Source organism: Thermobia domestica, chromosome 1, assembly GCF_964235325.1.
Source record: "Thermobia domestica chromosome 1, izTheDome1.hap1.1, whole genome shotgun sequence".
NCBI classification, from domain to species: domain Eukaryota; kingdom Metazoa; phylum Arthropoda; class Insecta; order Zygentoma; family Lepismatidae; genus Thermobia; species Thermobia domestica.
Window position 1 is genome coordinate 341,258,560 of NC_137454.1, and position 21,954 is coordinate 341,280,513.

General features: G+C 34.7%; 1 protein-coding gene across 2 annotated transcripts in view; it reads right to left on the bottom strand.

Annotated features, from left to right (window-relative positions):
- The window catches only part of LOC145663712 (uncharacterized), a 404,258-nt gene that overhangs the window by 245,661 nt on the left and 136,643 nt on the right, over positions 1 to 21,954 (bottom strand). The window contains exon 1 of one of the 2 annotated variants that reach the window (XM_081729801.1): positions 7,631 to 7,706. The exons of the other annotated variant lie outside the window; for it this stretch is intronic. The gene's annotated coding sequence lies outside the window, so the exon portion shown is untranslated. Of the gene's footprint in view, positions 1 to 7,630; positions 7,707 to 21,954 lie in introns of those variants that run through there. 2 annotated transcript variants of the gene reach the window in all.

Here is a 21,954-nt window from a genome sequence, read left to right on the forward strand (position 1 = left end):
GGTTCAAGGTGTCCTTTATGTTTCACGGTTTTTTGACGGCACCTTGAATACACAGCATATAATGAGATGAGTTGATTTTGAGTTTAACGTCTCGTTCAGCAGCGAGGCTATAGGAAATGTGAACCTACTGATTAAGTGGAATCCGAACCACATGAACATCTGCCGTGAATCGAACCCGGGTCTCCCACGGCAAAGGCGTACGCTAACGACTTAGCCATTTAGGAGCTCTACAGTATATAATGATGTATATATTTAAAGTTCAAGAATAGTTTTGAGAAGACAAACATAATCAGTAAAAGCATAGTTGTGATCGAAAACAATGTAGATTTCACTAAAATTTTTCAAATATTTAGCGATGCCCTATAAGTTACTGACGTCGTAGGACACAGTTTGGTGAACCCTCTCACAGTCAATAATAATAAAAATAATAATAAAAGTATAAAGAATATGAATTAAAACACTCGTAAGCTATATTACTATACAAAATTTATCCCTCACTAAAGGTATCTCTAATATGGAAATTTTATAATAGAGGAAAGAAATAATGAAAAATAATTCACAAAATAAAAGAAGAAAATTCAAGATGCCCTTTTCCCCCAGAAAACTAAGTACTTAACTCTTTTTTAAATTTATTTTCCTTCTTAATACTCGTAACAGATTACAAGTCCAACCTTTGAATGTACACCACGTACACATTGTATTAGCATTAAGAAAGATTTAACACACTGATTATTATGTTATATGATACTATTGCATTGAATATTAGAAAGCTTGTCGGAAACATTTGATGAACGGGATTATAACTTTTGATGATTATGATACGTAAACAAGCAATAACCTCATGATACAGTTCATGGCTTAAACAAGTGCTTTCCAATCTTTTTTCAATGGCGACACACTTTACTGAAAGCCCAACTAAGCGCGACACGCGTATGTTATGTTAGATCAGAACTGAGTACTGCTGCTGCCGTTGTAGATGTTGATTGGTACACTTTGTATGAAAATTAATTTTAACTTATTAATAAGGCTTCACGGTCAAATGTGTCGTATGAAGTCTACACTTATAGGTTTTCTCATTCAACTTTTCAATTTGACTTTAGAATAATTATTTTTCTTCAGTTTATTTCCTTGAAAAATAAATGAAATATAATATTTATGTACCGTAAGCTAAGGAAAGATAAATACAAATAAGGAAATGAAATGCAAGAATCAAGAGGCGCTTAAGGTCTAGAATAGAACCAAGGCCCATTCATTTTAAAAGCAAACGCTCTGCTGTATTTTACCTTTAAAATTTATTGAGTTTGAGATCTAGTATTTTGGGTTCTTGAGCAACCTCAACGTTAAAAAAAGATGGGAGTACTATTAACGTGAGATCCAAACCATGATAAAAAGCTTGAATCCGAGTGCATAGACCATCAAGGCCGCTCCCCATAGCACTACAAACGCCTCCAAGGGAGCCGGATTACAAGACTGCGCCACAAATCCTTGGAGTCATGATGACTCAGTGGTAAAATGTTCACATCTAGTGCGAAGGGTCATGGTTCGATCTCAGACCATGTAAGTTTGAGAGGGCAATTCATGCTTGTGGGTTTTCTCGGTGTTCGTACGTTTCTTCCACATATTCATTCCACCAATTATTCTAGATATGATAATACATTTTCATTAATTATAAATTTCCTTTAGCCTAAAGCCATAGCTTTGAATTTAACTTAAACAGTAGATTTAATAAACACAGATAATAACAGATAAACTTTTGTCACAAGAATTGTCTACTTTATATTGTCTGTCAACTTCAATCTTCTTCTTCCTTTTTCTCTTTCTACTTCCTTCATATCTCTAATACAGTCCAACTGGATGCTTTGATGTCACAGTTATCTGTTTGGGATCTCAGTAAGCCCCACACACAGAGAAAGGAGAAGGCAGCAAAACTACTGTTGACAAAAGGAAGTGCTGACAGGGAAAAAGAAATGCGTAATCGATGGTTTTGCAGACACAGTACTCACGAATTCATGACTATTCGGACATTGCCAACCATGTTTTATTCTATTCCATCTACTTTGTTCCTCCCCTTTTTTGTTCAGTCTGTTCTCTTTCTCCTGCCTCTGATAGTAAAACATACTTTCGGTAGTTGAAAATGACTGCTCTAATGAGATTTTTTTCACTAAGAATATCCTAACCAATTTCCTTAACTATTTCTCTTAAATACAATAATCTATTGAAGGCTTATGAGTCAGATTTTCTGTTAAGAAAATGGAGAAAACACATCAAGATCACTTATACATAATACATATATTACAATTGAAATGTTTGTAGCCTAATATACCCATACAAAATATTCCTGGTAATGTAGAAACTATAAATATGTGAGGTGCATGTAGTAAGACAGAATAATATAAACAATTCACAAGTTTTTAATTATCGTTAACTTGACAGCTATCCAGAGAACATAATACATTAAACGAAGGTTTGATGTATATTAAAATCTTATGACAAATTTATTTCATATTCATCTTTTATAAAATGCAGATTAATAGGTGTATCATTGGTGCCACAATAGAACGGTTAAAAGCCAGGATGCAATATCTCCAATTTAGCTGAAAGTAAGAGTCCCTATGTTAAGAACATCATTTTAAAAAATGAACAGTCAAATAATAACTGTAAAACGATGTTAAATAAATTTATTACTAATTTTAAAACTGATTGATTTGATTTATGAGTTTAGCGTCCAGTTCAACAGCAAGGCTATATGAAACAGAGACCTACATTTTAACGTGGGATTCGAACCACATGAAGTCCCTCCGGAAATCGGACCCGAGTCTCCCACGCCAAAGGCGCGTACGCTAATCGCTTAGCCACGAGGGAGCTCAAAACTGTTTGTTATAAGTCAGAAACCCCTCTGCGCAGTTTTGAGTCATAATTGTTAAACACTCAAAATTCTGCATTATATGAAATGTCTTGAAAACAACTATTAGTTTATTTCATAATATTTTCTAAATACTATGGCTTACTTTCTAAAATTTTAATTTCTTTTATTGTCTATAAGTAATTCACTAAAATTCAAAATTGGAGGGGGAAGGGAGTTTAGCAAAGACTCTTAACTTTAACCAAGCTGGAGACTTTCCACTCTGGTTTAACCGTTTAATTGAGACAACCACTGACACATAACCAGTATTTTACAAAATTACAAAAATAAATAAATAAAATAATAAATAAATAAATAAATATGCAATGAAGGCATTTCATAAGATTTTTATGTCTTCTACCTTCGTTTAATATATACTAGCAGAATGTTTGTTCTTCACACGGAGAGAATACGTTCTTCACACGGGACATATAGGGCACCAAAACTGTCACCAATCAACTTAGGGACCCTAAAAACTGTGAATTAGACACTAATATCGGTTATTTTCGATCGTTATATATATATATATATATATATATATATATATATCCCCCTCTCCCTCCCCTACGTTGTACCATCAAAGTGATACGTATCCCGGTCCAAACTTCTTCTATGTTGAAAATTTGATCAGATCGGTCGGATGGTTCAAGAGTTATTAAGACACAAACATAGTCACTTTCATTTTATATACAGTATATAGATTATGTTTTGTGTAAAGCTTCTAAATTAACGATTATTGTATATATCCATACTATTTGTTTCTTTCACGTATATACTCTACATAAAACATTGAGCTTAATTTAGAATTCGACACACATTAGCTTCCACCAGGAATCGAACTTCAAAGACAAGAACCCTAACCACTGCGGCACAAGAAACGTTACTTTCTCTTTTTGAATAACGCATTCTAAAGGATGCTTTGCTAATCAACATTTAATTATTAATAATAATAATTTACTTTAGATTCTTTTTTTTTAAAAAAAGGAAAATAATATTTGTAGGGTATGGTGTTTAAAATCTATTACCACCAATTTCACGCACATCTGTATATCTTTTGGTTCTTTGTAAAATTATAGGGTTCTTTGATAGGTTTACAGAAGAATATTAGATATTGGAGTATTGTATGTTTTCAGAACTTCGTTGATTGATTGATTGTTAAGATGTCTACGTTACAAAAGTACGTGAGACAAAAGGAGGCCAATCACAGCGAGTGTAACCAAGTTACAAATGTGACTGAACAAAGAAGTAGTCACTTTATAGGATTGAATAAGTTTCAGAGATATCTAAGTTATAGAAGTACCAATAACATAAAGAAGATAAATTTCAGACGTTGTCAAGTTACCCCAGGTACCCCAGTTACAGAAGTGATGAGCTTAACAAACTTTACTGTATTATGAAAATGGGGAGATTTCAATGCTTGAATGTAACAGTAGACTGCGTAATGTTTTATCTTAAGTTTTCTCACACCTAGATTTTTCCAAAACAACTCTGTATTTCATTCTTCTCATATATAATTTGGTTGGATTGAGTTTAGCGTACTTTTCAATACCAAAATTATGTGGGAAGTGGACCTACAGATTAACGGGGAATTCAAACTACACGAGACCAGACCGCAAATCAAAGTCGGGGTTCCCGCGTCGATGGTCTGCGCGCTAACTACGTAACTACGAGTGAATTCTTCTCATATATAGTTTTGCTTATTTCATTGCTTTTCTAAGGATGTAAGATTATGGAGGTTGGATTTTCGAGTAGATAGACTAGCCTGAGACGTTTCTTCATTCTTCTTAAGAGAACACGGTATCACAGTCGTAGAGCACTTACTTCTGGTGCGCGAGAGCCTTGGTTCGATGCCCGGTCAAGTCAGTTTGTGGTGGATAACATAGTGTTCGAGGGTTTTCTGGGGGGTATTCCCGTTTCCTCCCACCTTTTCATCCCACCAATTCTTCCATCATCATTCACTTGCCTTAATCATCCATCTCCTTTATCCTAAAGAACATAATCGTGGGACGTTAAACTGGAACATTTAATTTTTTCTTCATTCCTCTTTCAACAGTTCTACTAAACGTGGAAAAATATTACGTATAAACGTGGTTATGTAGTCTTATCCTAATTTTTGTTTATTGTTCCGTTACTTCTTGTGCACTATCGTCTAATACAAATTAACCCAACAGGAAATCGAACCCAATTAGTAATTGGACAAATATAAACATGCTAACCATATAAAATTTCGGGATCCTATGGAGACATCAGATCAGATTTTTGTGCAAATTCATATTTTGTTTGCTTATATGCATCTATGATAAACTTGATAGGTGTTTCTAACGACAATAGTAAAGCTCGAATGTGAAGTTTTATAGTGCATATAAAAGCATATTTCAAAGGTTAGAGCATATATTAGTGATTAAGAGCATATTCAGCATATTCTATAAGTTTTTATTTCAAAAGTATGCTTAGAACATGGAAGAAATCTAGTTTTAGTTTGTATTTTCAATGCATTTAAATGTCTATGCAACAGAATGGCTTTTTGCATGGGAGGATTGAAGAATGCCTAGTTTACGGAGGACGAATAGGAATCAATTAGCAAAGCAAAGACATATACTATTGACAAAGCGTTAAGAGAAATCTGATAACGATAAAGACATTGTAATATCGTGTCCACATCGATTGAGAAACAAGAGACGTGAGGAAAGATGCTCAGAGAATACTTAGCTCTAGTTGATGAAGTTCAGCACAGGCTCCAGTCGGTTTCTGGTAAATTTGGATCCTCTGTGGATCAAATAAATTGACGGATGTTATTGCCAGAAACTAAGACTACAAAACAGTTGAAGTTATGGGAAAATACATTCAAGGGTTAAATTTCAACTTGCCAGTAAACATAAATACTAAACTGGCTTCTCTCAATAAATATTATCCAGTAACATCTATTGATGGTAAGGGGTCATTTTCTAGCTACAAATGTCACAAACTGACACCTGAAAACGATTTTTTTTTACAGTGGAAACGTGTAAAAAGTGAGGCTCATATTATTTCGTGTAAACTGAATGCACTTTAAAATACAATTGTGAAGAAAAATTAGAAACTATGTTCTCATATCACTGTGTTCATTTTAATCTCATAATTTGTATGTGTTTTATAAAGTTAGGAGTATATAAACTGTAATTGTCATAAAAATAAATTCCGAAGAGAAGTTCCTGAAAAATAAAGTGCACCTTCAATTTTATATTTCACCTAAAAACAATGTCACAACTTTGTTGCATGTTTGAAAATGAACTGTTTTATTGCATTGTTAGTGCATATTAAGTGCATATTTTAACACATTTAATAGCATAGTTGCATGCATATTTTATGAATTTTAAGTGCATAAAAGTCTGATGTCTAAACATCAATAACGGATGAAGAAATTAAAATTGCGAGAAGATGTAACCATACATGAGGTAGTTTATATTTTAAAAGTTCAAACTATGGAGAAGAATAAAAATAAGTTATAGTTAACATTAAAAAAAATTAAGCTATTCTCCTCTTATTGGAAGCAGTGTTTCTTCCAGACATGTTTTTTGGGGGGCACTGCCCCCCGGAGCTCTGAGAGTGCCCCCCGGAGGACATCAAAATAATACGTCTATAATATAATAATAAATGGAATAGTACCAGCAGTGCCTCCCAGAATATTAAGAGTGCCCCCCCCCGGAACATTTTTTACTGAAAGAACGACTGATTGGAAGTTTCTCAAAATCATGTCTTATATGTATCTCTACTTTTCTCCGAAATCAAAGTATGAATGAAAATGAGCATTCCACAATTACGGCCTTCAGACTAAAGGATGCAATGGTTAATAAAAGTGAAGGATAATGTAAAAGAAATGTAATGAAAACAGTGGGAGAAAACAGAAAAAACCCCGAGAGAAAAATCATACATGACGTTGTCTACCACGGTCTCAAATAGTCTGAAATATTTCGTACCAGCTGAAAGTGGTAGTTATTTGATTGCTAAATGGTCAGCTCTCTGCGCTCTCGTACGGGAGATGCCGGTTCAATTTGCTATAAATACAAATGGTTCAGATTGTGCATTAATCATTAAGTCACCTCCCACACAGCCTTAGTGAAGAAAAAGAATATTTAAATCAAGCAATAAATAAATAAAACAAAATAAACCAGTGTAGAAGCTTTTCATTATTGTCTCCCAGAAAATAGGAGAAAAAATTGTCAATCTTTAATTTAAAACACTATCCAGCCATTTATGTGATTTGACAAAAGAGAAACGCCACAAAACATTTTTATTACAATGTCCAATGCCATTCAGTTGTACACATGAATTTGGGTAACGAATAGCAAATGTACCAGAATATTCATAAAAAATAACTTCCGACTGAAATAATTTTATAAAGTTTTAAAGAAATAAACCAATTTTTTTTTGCGAGTGAGATATTTTCTTAATTTTAATGAATACACTATTCCAATGTGTTGAAGCTTTCATGAACACAGGCACTAGTTATTTCATCTTATTGTAGTGCAAATTATCTCATTATCATTTCGAAAAGGATCATCATTAATTTACCACTTCATCAATAATCACCACAGTAAAAAATCACTTGAAAAATCATCTTCCTCACAAGACACAAATAATTAAGATTGGCACTCATTTAGGAATAAGCAATCAAAACATTGAACAAGAGAAAAAAAAAACAGCATCACTTTAAGAAAAAAAAAATCACGTGGGATATTGATCATTTACCTGGTCCATTTAAGCGACACTACAATCTCTCACTTCCGCCGGTGGAGCACGCTTAGTCACAACTGATTCAGCAGGAGAACAACTCTCCCAAGATGAACCAAAGATGCTGAGGATGTGGGCCAACGACACCAGCGCCACCAGACGGTGAAACTTTTAACATCGAGGTCAAGGACTCGAGCGGCCTTGCAACAAAACTTTTCATACATTTCTGTGTTCTTAACTGATTTTCTTCTCGTTTGCCGTCAAAAAAAGAAAAAAAAAAGCGGGTAGCTTACCATATAACATTTGTACTTATTATACAGTATTTTGATACCCTGGGGGAGAAGTGGGAGAAAATTAACGTAAATGATTGACCAATGAATTTAACATTGAAGGTTATTTATTTGTTCTAGCAATATAGCTGTTTAATTTCTTTCAGGAAGAAATGTTGACAGGTAGCATGCAAAAGTTTCTTTTTTTTAACATGTAAGTAATGAACCTTCTTTCGCTATCCTTGTTTAGTCTGTACGTTTCAAATGCAACGATAAATGTATTTCCGAGTTCTATGTTAGTGTAATAACCTTTGTGAAAAGAAGTTTTTGACATATATGGATCAACCAACCTACCAGCGGTAATATCAACAGTTTGGTATAAAGGTAAAATCTAAAGAAACCAAATAATAATTATATTTTCACAAGGTCTTTTAATCTAGAGCAGAAACTCCTATTTTTGGATACGTGGGCTAGCAAGAGGTCACAGGTTAGTGCAAGAACCTATGGCACTGAATCATACAAATCGAGGAAATATCTGCTAGACCAAGATGCCAAGCAGAGTATACACGGGATAATGAAAAACAACTGTATTCAGGCCGTCAAACATTTAAAAAATCTATCAACGCAAAGAGAAGTAACACGATAAGAATTGCGGTTAAAGGAAACTTAATGAGGAATCGACTGATTTTGAATAATATCTTTATGAAATGAAAACTTTTGGTTAGGAGAGAGGAGGGACCAAGAGCGGACGAGGGAGGCTACAACTTCTTCCTTTAAGCAATTAACCAGTCTTACGTAGCTCTCGTGCAGAGAAAACAACCCTAAACTTCAATTAATTAAAATGAAGACCATACATAACAATCAAGGGTAGGTCAATGGTGAGCATTCGTACCTTCCCATCCAAAGGTAAAATTCTAGGCCTGTTATTCTAGTAAATGCTTTTCCAGGGTTTATCCTCCATTTCAGACGGAGATTGACGGCATATGGAATATTAGTCTGTATCACCTTCCATGAAAATTTGACATGTGGTGTATAGACGATCTTACTGTAGATTTCGAAAATGTGTCAGTAGAAAATGCCATAACTTACCTCAGTCATGCGACTTTCTTCATACCCTAGTCCAAAGATGGGCAAACTTTTTAAGGAAAAGGCCCAAAAACTTTAGACGAGTCAATATAATTTATAAAAAGCAACAATGCTATATTTTACATGCAATAGTATGTACTATTAGTGATTGAAATTTCTCATAATTTGGTTCAAAATGGGATGCACTGATTTTCAGTTGTCAAGATAAATGTTCATCTAACAGTCTGTTTCTAATATTCATCTTTTCATTCATCAGGTTGGAAGTCATATTGTAGACCGGATAGAACCTTTCGGTGCACCCACATCTGACCCGCGCGTGGTAGTTTGCCTCTAGTAGTGCAACGGCACTAGTCCCAGTACTTAAAGAAAATCCGATTTGAATTGAACAAGATGGAATAGTAATGGAAACAAACAATATGGCAGTGTCAGTGCAATGCGTTGTTTGAAAAGCTTCTGTTTCGCTCAGATTGCAAGAAGTATGGACGACACTGTAAGAACTATATGTCACCATTAGGAATATGTGTGTCAATGATGTCATTGTTAGAAGAAAAAGAAGACAGATAATTAATATATTCTGCTACTAAAGATTTCATATCTTAAAAATACATATACAATACGTAATATTGGCTGGTGCAGCAACATAAAAACTACAAAAATGGTTAACGGCAACGAATGGCATACTCTTTTAGCATCTTAAAATTTATTTATTTATTTATTTATTTTTATTTTCTGAAAAGCTACCCATGAAGATTTTACACTCACTTATATAATTAGAATTTTGGATACATTAATATTTTGTGTCTTGATTATTATACTAACCAGCTTACCTTAACGGTACTGTGGGTTGTCTACCACGCAAGGATGATATCCATAATTACTCCCATAGGAATACATGGGGAACGGATTTTTGATTGTCCATACCTTAGAATCAACTGGATGAATCACGTCCATCAACGAACTCGATTCAAAATCTTTGACTCTCGACATCTTGTCCAAAGTTGATGGTGATCCATCAAAACTTTGGAGCTCTCGATCGGTTCATTCTCATTTTTTCAATTAACATTAATAACCAAAAACATCAAAATACTTATTTCATGTGCGCCATCTCAAAATTTGACTTTGATCGCCCCATGAGAAAAATCTTGTTTTTCCTATTTTTTTTGGGGGGGGGGAGGAATAAACAGTAGCCTTACAAATGATCAGTTACAAATTTAAAAAAAAAAAAGATTATAATAACCACTGTTATAACATTGTAATCTATAGTTTGTTAAGTTCGTCTATTTATAGTTGAATAAATTTCAATCAAAACTACAGAGTGTTAGTGTAAAATTTGTGCTATTTTCTGATTGATTTCCAGACTCTGTGCTACGTTCGTTTTGGCAGAAAAATGAAGAAATATATTTATCGAACTTTTTTCTCTTCTCTTTCCCGCCAAAACTGAAGTAGCCTAAAATCAGCAATAAAATTCTATACGTATAATTTCGCCCCTAACATTTGTTTTGGTTGCCAGAGAATATTGGAAATTCTACAGTGTAAACAATATATTACAGTCACTAACAAACTTAAGCAAACAAATAAACTGTCAAAAGCGCATCATACACTATTAATCCCATAATATTATTTATGTTTGACGGAAAGAAATAACTTGCCCTAAGACGAGACATAATACCAATCAATACATATCTTCGAGCTGAACAATTGATATGTGGTTATTTGAATACCAATAGGCGTATCCTCCCAAAATAAAAGATTGTGATTTTGACTTAACACTGCCTTACATGATTTTACGAGGTCTACTGATCGCTGTAAGAATCATAGGCGACAGATAGTTCATTCCTGAGATATCGAGTTGATAATAAGGGGATCTCAAGGCGAATGCAGATTTGGTCAGTGACGACGCCAGCTTTAATTTGCAGAGAAAAATCCGTTATCCAAACAGCGGTATATTGTACAAATATACGGAATCCGTAAGTTTACTACGGAAATCTGTACTTAATATACTACGTTATCCATACGCTACATACGTACTGCCTCTTTTCCCGTTTATATATTGCGTCATGCCGCGTTAATCATATCTCTTACCGTTTTTGCTCTATAGTAATTAATATCCAAACCACTTGCAATAGAACCATAACAGAGAAAACGGAATCTATTCTTATAGGCAGATTTCATATATTCCATATTAGGGGATCATTTTTGTTTCCTCCGAGGCACATCGACGAACGAACGAAATATAAGACTTTGAATAGTTATACGTAGTATACTTTGGAAGTCTAATAGAATTTGGGGTCTAAATCGATTGACAAGGAGCAATGTCTCGTGTACACCAAGTGAGGAAGTTTAGTTAAAATACTAAAGTTACTGAATAGTGCGCAATCAATCTGACCTTGACTCTTAGATACATTTGGATTTCATACTACCGACAGGAAATTCACTTACAATAACCCCATATTGAAATACATTGGGGGAATATATCTCCGGACCAACAGAATGGATCACGTACATGAACGAACTCAATTCCTAATTCATGATCTTCCACATCCTGACCAAAATTGATGATGATCCTGCAAGTAGATCTTGAAATTTTATGTCTCTTTGACGGACGGATACACGGACAAACAAGGCAATTATATAAAGGAGCTTTGCTTATTTAAAACAAACGCCTCAATGTATATGTGTCAATTTGTGTGTGTGTGACATTTAAAACTAAATTTGGAAATATCTGGAAAACTACAAAAAAAAAGTTGTAACAAAAGTTGTTTGTCTCAAAGGTGGACATGATATGACACCACACTCAACCCCCTGCCCCACCCTCGCAAATTTTATCAAATGACACCATAGTTGATCCCCCCACCGCCATCTCAGGAGGTTAGAAAGACAGTTATTCTAAAATCTGTAATAAGAAATCGGTGTTTCACAGCAAAAACACTTGATTCTCCAGAACGTAATACATTATTCTTTCCACATTGTTGGAGTAATTTCTGTCACAGATGTCACTGAAATGATCAATAGTTGGAAACATTCATGGTTTGTTTTATCAATGAATTAAAATCTAGTTTTATCATTACCTAGGAACAACGACGTAGACGTACTATGTTTGTTCCCTTCGAAATGCTTTTTTAATGTGAGTCCCCTTGCCACTCACCATTCGGGTGCTTGTTTGAGGTAAGTCCCCTTGTCTCTCACACACAGTTTTTCTTTCAGAAACAATGTAAACAATGTTTACCCATTTAGATATTTGTCTATTACAGCGCCATCTATCACGCAACGTACAAAATGTTCTCCCCGGAGAATCCGAATCCGCAATAAGAAGTGAGGGTTCCTATTTAAGATCTCAAAGTTGAACCCCTCCCACCTCCGGGGGTAGGACAGGGGGTCGAGTGTGGTGTCATTGGATGTCCCCCTTTGAGACGAACAACTTTTGTTACAACTTCTTAAAAATCCGATTTGTAGGCCTAGTTTTCCAGATATTTGCAAAAACAGTTGTAAATGCCTCACCCGATATATATTCTATGTCTGAAACAAAAATGACGCTGTTTGCTTCATTGAGAAAATCAACAAAATTATAAGTTAAGGTCAAGAAAACTACTGAAACGAAATAAAAATCTTTTTTTATGAAGAAAAGATTAAACACTTCAAAAATGTAGCTAACGACTCAAGATACATACAGTACATGCGTATCAAAAATATATTGTATCTAATTTTATTTAAAATATACCAAATTATTATAGTGAAGCTGAGAATTTCATAGTTTGTATTTTTTTTTTTTTAATCTTTGATAAAATTTCATGTATAACATGCGTGTCGAATTTAGACTGAAATCATTAATACGTAACAACAAGAACAATATCAACCGCAGGCTCGTATCCACGGAAGGTCTAGGGGGACGGGCTCCCTAAATTTTTGCTAGAGCCCCTAAAATGTTAACGGTAGCCTTGTAAATGAACTATAATATGGTTGGATCGGGCCCCCCTAACTTCTACCGGGCTCCCCTACATTTTGGGGCTGGCTACCGGCCTGTATCAACGGGAAAAGATATGGAAGGAAATTGGTCAGGACTATAGGTACTACTCCTGTATTCATATGCTGGAACTACAGGAAAAATGGAAAAACTTCGTTGTCAGTTACTATGGTTAGCCACCGGATTCGAACCAGAATCTCGCAATTTCCAAAGTAAAAAAGCTATTTAGTGTAGTATGTGCTGTAAGAATCTTTTTTTTTTTTAAATAAATATTTGGTAACTATTCTAACCTCTTTTTCTTTCTTTCTTTTTTTGGCGGGCACGGTGACGGGATAGAGTGCTTAACTCTGGTGTGTGAGGTCCCTAGTTCGATCCCGAGAAAGTAAGTTTGTGGTGGACAACATCGTGTCCGTGGGTTTTCTCGGAGTACTCTCGTTTTCCCCACATTTTCATTCCACCAATTCTTCCATCATCATACACTTTTCCTTAATTATCTATCTCATAGGCAAAACGTGGGACGTTAAACTGAAATATTTCATCTCATTTCTTCTTTTGGCCTGGTACGTGATACTATTAGAAGGTTATGACGTCTTACTCTGCACTGGTAATTGAATTCATTCAGAAAGCAACTAGAATGAATTTAAATAAGCTGTGTGTTGGATAGTGTTTTGCTGTGTTAAAATTTCGTTCGAGTGTAAAATTCAATGGACAATGAAGAAATGAAGAGATTCTTTTTTTCTCTAACTTTCGAGTCTTAGTTATTTTTTCTTACTAGGGAGTTTGTTTCACCTATGCTCCTTTATGTATTTACTCTGTCTGTCTGTATCTCCGTCTTTCTGGCAGACAAAAAGTCTCAAGAATAATTTTGATGGATCACCATTAATTATGGTTAGGACTTAAAGGGTCACAAGTTTGGAATAGTTTCCTGATGAAAGTGATCTATCATGCAGTTGCTCTGAAGACATGGTCCCCATGTATTCCAGTAGGGGATTATTAAAAATGATAAATAGCCTCTTGGCAGTATGCAACACACCTTACCTAAACGTCATGCTGGTTACACACTTTTCAATTACTTTGTGTATATTCTAACCCTAGTATATCCTTCAGTTATGTACACGTGACACCCTATTTGTTTTTATCCGTGTTACACATTTTTATTCTTTGAGATTTCTTTCTTCGATTTCCTCTAATCGTTCAAGCTCAAGTCAACACATTACAAATATGCCATTTTGTGGTAATAAGTTAGATATAGGTAAAATTAGATTTAACCTTTTAAAGGTACTATAATATATTTGACTATATAGTTTGAAAGTAACGATGAATTTCCTTCCTGTTATACAGAGCCGTACAAAGGTCAACTGCCCCCCAGGGAATATCCCCGCCGTTCGAGGGGGCCCATTTTAATACAAAACTTTCTTACTCCATATACGATACGAAAATGAAATTATAAATGAAGCATCAAACAAGTACACTACATTACTTAAACAAAACAACACATAAAAGGTAAATAAAACAAAAATGAGTCGTGGACCCATTTCAGTAAAAAAAAATGTCTACTACTAGGGGCCCTACAAATAATACTTATTCGTATGACTTTGAGATTTGTCAATATTGTCCCCTTAATTAATTTGTCATGTATGAAACGAGCCCAGAAGCGTAGCTAACGGCCCGCAGACCTTGCCGTGCAGGAGGGCCCACAGACTCCGGGGGGGCATAAAGAGTAAGAGAAAGATGGAAAGAGGGGCCCAAGAATTAGAAAAACAACTTTTTCTAGGGAGCCCAAATACGCGTATTGATGCTTGTCCCCCCCCCCCCCCAGGAAAAATCCAAGTTACGGCGCAGCTCTTATACAAAATATATTCTGGTACCGGTACGTGATACCTGAAAATTACAAATAAAGGAAGTTATTTATTTTGAAATTGAAAGTTGTCGTACTTGAACTCAAGAAATACAACATTAATTTTATTTTATTTTATTTATTTGTTTTGTTAATAAATTTGTCACTTATATCTAAAGTTATGCGTTTATTGAAATTGATTAATATTAATCTGCCTTAGGAGGATTTACTACGTAATAACGAACCAAAGTGTGTGTGTATCATTAAAGTAGGTACAATTACGCCTCCATATATTGAGAATTATTACAACTTGAGAGTTATTAAATTTTGAAAGGTTATTAGGTAGGGGTTGTATAATTCATTACATTATTCCTCGAACTTTTTTTGGGGGGGGGTGCCTATGGAAACTCGAACTTTAAAATTCTAAACTTTCTTGTTTCACATCCTGTTGAAATTAAGTTAAATTTCTTTATCTGACTTTGTTTCGACTTCGGTAGAAACTTTACTGTACCTACTCATCCGTGAGTTTTCCAATACCATCAACACGCTATATAAAACATTACAAAAGAGGCCAATATATACGTACATGGAAGTAAGTTGTGCATTGTTTCTGAAATGTAAATTTCTTTTTGCTATAATTTATTTTCTAATACTAAATGCAAATTTTTCATTTTGTAGCTTTTTTTATATATATATATTTTATCGGAAGAGCATCTAAATTCCTTCGTCATTCAGGAAAATACGAGGAAGTTGTTGAGATATGATGAGTTGTTGTCAACTGGAATCATAATACTTTCACTTTCTCATTCACACAATAACTTTATCATATTTTATGCACAAGAAAATAAAAGATCAGACCATAGTTTGCCATTGTAGCAGTATTCACTGCTTTAAGGTGATACTGTTTCTTGGAAGGACTTTCAAACCGAGTCTTCTTTCAAGTCTCAGGAACGGCAGTTTCATCAGAATTTGGAAAATGTATGATTATGTGTAGAAAGGGAGAGTGTTTGGTTTCTTCAGGTATATATTTTCTTTAAAAAATCCATGTTCTGTAATTTTATAAAGACATGTCTTCATTGGAATCAATCTTCTCCTTACATAATATATATTCTTTGTGTAGAGTTAATGATCTATGTGGCAATAGATGCTCCTCGTGTAGAATGCATCAAACCTCTGTAGCATAGATAATTCATTTTAGAATAAATCCACCATTGTAGAAGAAACTCTTTCTTGTATAATACAGTAGATTATTCCTATGTAGAATATATGTTACGTATGTAGAATAGGTAATTCGCGTAGATATCTACTGTGTAAAATAGATGTTTCTGTATAGAATACATACGCCCTTGCATAATAGATAAGTCCTGTGTAAAGTAGATATTTTTTGTGTAAAATAGATACTCCCTAGGTAGAATAGGTGCTCCTGTATAGAATAGATTCTCGCCATGTAAAATAAATGCTCACCATTTAGAGTAAATGTTTCCCCCTTGGAATAGATAAGTGCTATATAAAATAGATGCTCCCTCTGTAAAAATTATAATTTCTACGTAAAATAAACGATCTATGTGTAAAAAATTAATTATCCTTATGTATAACGAACGATCTATGAGTAGAATTAATTATCCATTTGTATATAGGTTTTCCTGTGTAAAATAGATTCTTCCTATGTAGAATAGATGCTTTTAGACGCTTCTGGTACACAATTGATTCCATTGTGGAATAGGTACATTCTGTGTAGAATAGATGCTCCATTGTAATATAGATGCTTTCTGTCTAGAATAGGTGCTTCTGTATAGGGCACATTCTCTCCATGTAAAATAAATGCTCTCCGTGTAGAGTAAATGCTTCCCCCTTACAATAGATAAGTGTTATATAAAGTAGATGATCCCTCTGTAAAAATGATATTTTTTATGTAAAATAAACAACCTATGTGTAAAATTAATTATCCTTAGTATAATGAACGATCTATGAGTAGAGTTAATTATCCTGTTGTATGTACGTTTTTTCCTGTGTAAAATAGATCCTTCCTATGTAGAAGATGTGCTTTATGTGTGAAATAGACGCTTCCTGTGCAGAATAGAGTCCATTAAGGAATAGGGACATTTTGTGTAGATGCTCCCTCGTGATATAGATGCTTCCTGGGTAGAATAGATATTTCTTGTGTAAAATAGATGCTTCCTGTGTAGAATATATGATTCGTGTGTGAAAAACTTGCATCCCGTGCAGAATACAGATATATCTGTGTAGAATAGATCATCTATGTGTGAAACAGACGTTTTCTATGTAGATTTTATTATGGAATAGATGTTTCCTATGTAGAATAGACACCCTCTGTGTAGAATCTATGATTCATGTAGGAAAAATATGAATCCCATGTAGAACCCAGATATATCTGTGAGAATAGATGCTCTATGTGTGAAACAGACGTTTCGTATGTGAAATAGATGTTTTCTGTATAGAATAGATGCTCTATATGTGGAAAAGATATTTCCCGTGTAGAATAGATTCTCCCTGTGAAGAATAGGTGTTCTACCTATGCAATAGATTCATACTGTGTAGAAAAGGCACTCTGCGGAAGAGATCTCTATGTATAAAATAGATTCTTTCTGCTTATAATAGACTCTCTATGTATCGATTGATTTCCAATTTCATTTAAATTGATCAAAATGTTATCTTAGTTTAATTTGTGGGTGATTACGTAGATATATGTATTGTGATTTAGATGCTTCCATGCAGAATAAATATTCCCTCTGTAAACTAAATGACTAATTCTTTCATAATCATCCATTTTCCTTAATTATTCCTCTCACTTAGCTTACAGATCAAACTCGTAGGGCGTATAGCTACAAATTTAAGTTTACGGCCATTTCAGCTCTTCACATCCCAAAATACATCATTTGAAATATCGTATATGCTTGGATGAAATCACACTATGATACACATCTTATTTCTTTTGTGCTATATTTGCAAACTGTATGTATGAGGTATGTTTCATGATTGTTATTGCAGGTCACTTCTGTCAAAAGTGTAGTTTCTTGTGTAAATAATGTCAATATTAATACTGAAGAAACATTAAATGATGTGTGCAGGGGTGGACTGGCTATGTAAAAAGGGCGCGGTCACATACTCTGGGAGGGCGCCGTCTATTCGAGGCTTTTGCTTGTATCGAATACCCCCTCATATTAAAAGGAAGTGCCGAGGGGCTTCCCCCGGAAAATTAGTACACAAAAAACAACAAAAGATTAAGTAGCTATTGCAGTTAATCACGATAGAATTACACAAATTCAATATTTTCATAAACAAACAAAGAGACTTCGAGTACTAAATATATTAGGCCTATATAAATCTGCACACTTTAACTGAGACTACAAAAATCACACCAGTTGTTTAAATTCTTCGGCTACATTTGTTAACAGCCTAATTATAACTGAAGATTTGAGTTAAGTTTGGGGCTTATGCTATTTTTTCATACTTCTGTCCTTTTAAAGCTGTGTTCACCATAACATTAACTTATTTTTCATCTATTTTTAAAACCGTTAATAAAAAGTATACATGAAACATTTACTACAAATTAACAAAAGTAAATTTAGAATTATATACCTACCTAAAGAAAAAAGAAATTCAAAAACAAAACTGGAAAATGAAAGTAAAGTCACTGCTTTATGCTTGAAGGAGCCTTCGCATCTCCCTGCTTTTCTCATACATTTTGTCAATAATAAGATTGTTGTCTATTTTGGTCAGAATGTCTCTTTCTGAGTTCATCAAGAACTGATTCCAGATATTCATCTGTAAGTCTTGAACGGAGTCTTGTTTTTATGTATCTGAGCTTTGAAAATGCTCGCTCACAGGACACTTGTGTTGCCGGTAATGTAAGGAGATACTTATAAACTTTGAATAAATCTGTTTAGAGTCTTGAGTACATATTGTACTGCAGAATCACATTGAAGGTGCACTTAAAGCAAGAATTGCACTTCACTCCATCACATTTTATAGACCTTAAATCCACAATATCGTCAGTCGGCCCCAAATATTCCTCCTCATCCTCCATGAAATCTTCAGAAAACTTATCCTCTTCAATCACACGAACCTCAACGGCTTCTTGATTCTTTTCTTGGTTTTCATAAGGGGATTTTGAAAACTCTTCCCACATTGATGAAAACGAAAGAAGCTCTTCTTTAGGTTTTCCCTCTTCACAATCAGGAATTAATTCAGTTATTCTTTTCAGTGACAACGAAGTCAGACTTAAACTCTTGAACTTATTAGAATCAAAACACTCTAAATCTAAGTATAAGTTTTGATTTTCAGCAAGTCCTTCCTGCATGCTGTTAGAAATTTGGTCTAGAACACAGTTGAAAACGGTTACTTAAAATCTGTATTTACTGTCTTCAATTACTTCATCAGAAGCTGATTCCCCTGCAATTTTCTTTCTTTTTCTACATCGTACCTCAGGCAATTCTGTTTCTATAATAACTTGTTCTAGACTAGGAACATCTGAAATGAGTCCTTCAATACTATTTGACATTTCTATTGCAAAGTGTTCTGCTGCTTTGTAGACTTTGTCAAACTGGTCCCTAGCTTCTTTCAACTTATTTTGAGTTGAGGATATCAGGCGCCATGCTTGGACATAGTCTAAGTTCTTTGTTTGCAAGTAGTCTGATAAAGGTGTGGTATGCCGAAAAATCAATAAAAACATCATAGCCACAATGATAGTCTCAAAGGAGCACAACTTTTGAATGAGAGACATTGCATCATGTCTGACTTTGGAATTGAATTCTTGCGAATTGCCAATCACACTTAAAGCTGCTACGAGTTCCACATATACTGGTTTTGATTTTCTTGGTCTGGCATCCTTTGAGTCGGGTGCTCAGTAATGAAAGTGTCCAAATATTTTTACAGCAGCGTTGCTTTTACTTCTCCATCGAGTTATCCCAATAGGCTCAAGACGGACGCTTGGGTTTTGTTCCAATACACCTCAAGTCGTTTCTGGGATTCTTTCAAAAATATCTTAATTTCCTGGAGAAGCCCAAAGAAAGATATATAAACACCCAAACTCGGCCAGAGGGCAAGGCCGTAGGCCGAGTAAAGACTGGATCTGGGGGCGGAGCAGTGGGGGTGAGAGGGTTGATATATAAAAATGATCCAAAATGACCGATATTAGAGTCAAATCTATAAATTTCAGGGTCCCTTAGATCATTATAACGACATTCCCAAAGCCAAAAACAGAAAGAGTGAGCCCGTAGGCCGAGCAAATACTGGGATTTGGGGCGGAGCGTGGGGTTGGTAAGGGTGATATGTAAAAATCGTCCAAAATGACCGATATTAGAGTCAAATTTATATATTTAGGGGTAAATCTAATATCATTAATAGCATTCCCACGCCGAAAATAGGAAGAGCGAGGCCGCAGACCGAGCAAATACCGTGGTCTGGGGTGGAGCTCTAGCTGGCCAAAGGCTAGCGAATTTATAAAATAATTATGTATATAGCTTTGTTGTTGTTGTTGTTGTTTTTAATGTGTTCAGAGAGGAAACTGTGCGCCTTCCCGAGGCTAAGACGGGTCTTAGCCCCTCCCGAGGAGGGCGCAAAGCCACTGATGTAAGGAGGGCGCAGCGGCCATCGGGCCGGTACTTGATTATGGCCAGTCCACCCCTGGATGTGTGAAGGTACATATCTCTGCAATTAAGCCTAATTTCTTAGTTCTTTTACTGGGTTGATTCATTAATTAGTGTCATTTATTTTCAGTTTATTATTATTATTATTATCATTAATAATAATAATAATAATAATAATAATAATATTAATAATAATAATAATAATAATAATTTGCCAGACGTCAGTGACGATGGCAGTGCTGTGGAATATACTAAATTATAGCTATATTATAAGTAATATATGAAAACTAATTTTGTTTTTTCTAGGATTAATGAAGGTCTGAAGCATGGAGTGTCAAGTTGAAAAGACGGGGACAAGGTTTAAAATCAGATAGTTGATAAGAAGTCTAATATGTCATGGAATCTCAAACGTTCCCTAAATAGGCTATCGCCAACCAACCTTTTTTCTTGTACTGCCTCCTTTGAAAATGAGAACGCTCTCGGTGGGGCTTTAACGCCAGTGGCGGTTCAAGACCAGGACCGGAGGGGTCTAGGCCCTCCAGTTTTTGACTAACAAAAATATAATTTAAGCTATTATTTATATATTTTTGGAAGTTTATAGTAAACTCATGATATACATATCATAGTCTGAATTCTGTCTGTCCCCCAGTTTTTACTTTCTAGATTCGCCACTGGTTAACATCCACGTTGAGAACCACTGGATTAGACGAAAAGAACACACTTTTACTAAATCTTAATAAATGTAAGCTCTTTTAGCATGTACTTACAGTTTTTCTGCAATTATTTTGTCATTTGTCCAAAAAATATGATGAAATATGGTATCCTCACTTACCTATTAAAACAGAAAAAACAAGATATAAATAACACACATATGTCCGTCTAGACTAACATGCTCAATATAAAAGAAAATAAATGCAATTATTATTAAATCAACTTATTTTCATTTTTTTCTACAAATTTTTGACTTTTGAAGAGACATTACGAAAACAAAGAAAACAGAATCTTATTTAAGTTTTATGTTATGTAATGCGAAAGACTTAAATCATGTTTTTCTTTTCTGGGAACATTTTTAAAAAGATGGAAATTTAATGTGCAGTAATACCAAAATAATTGATTCATGCTTTCTAAATTTTCAATATGGCACTCATATGAAAGTGGATGTCTTTTAAACAGAATAGCCGGTGTTTTTCTCCCCTTCCTTTGCAGAATCCCCACCGCTTGATTGATATCGTTAAGTGCTAAGGTAAATACCCAAGTAATTCTGCTTATTAGAGGCTGCAGTCAGAGCGAAGTCATCCACTAGTTTAACCAACATTTATTCCATACAGATCGACCATCTATTTACGAACATCTGGAGAAGCTAATCCAAAAATTTAAAAAGGATGGGATCTATGGTACGGAATAAACCTTACGGTGGGGCTCATGGTCTTGTGTGGAATGTGGAATTTTCGAATTATTGTCCGCTTCTTGTTTTATCAGAATCTCACTAAACTTACTAAGTGGACATACATGACAATGTCTCAAAGGGCTGCCCACGAGATCACCATCAAGATACTTTTTCGAGACGAGATAGCCTCAAC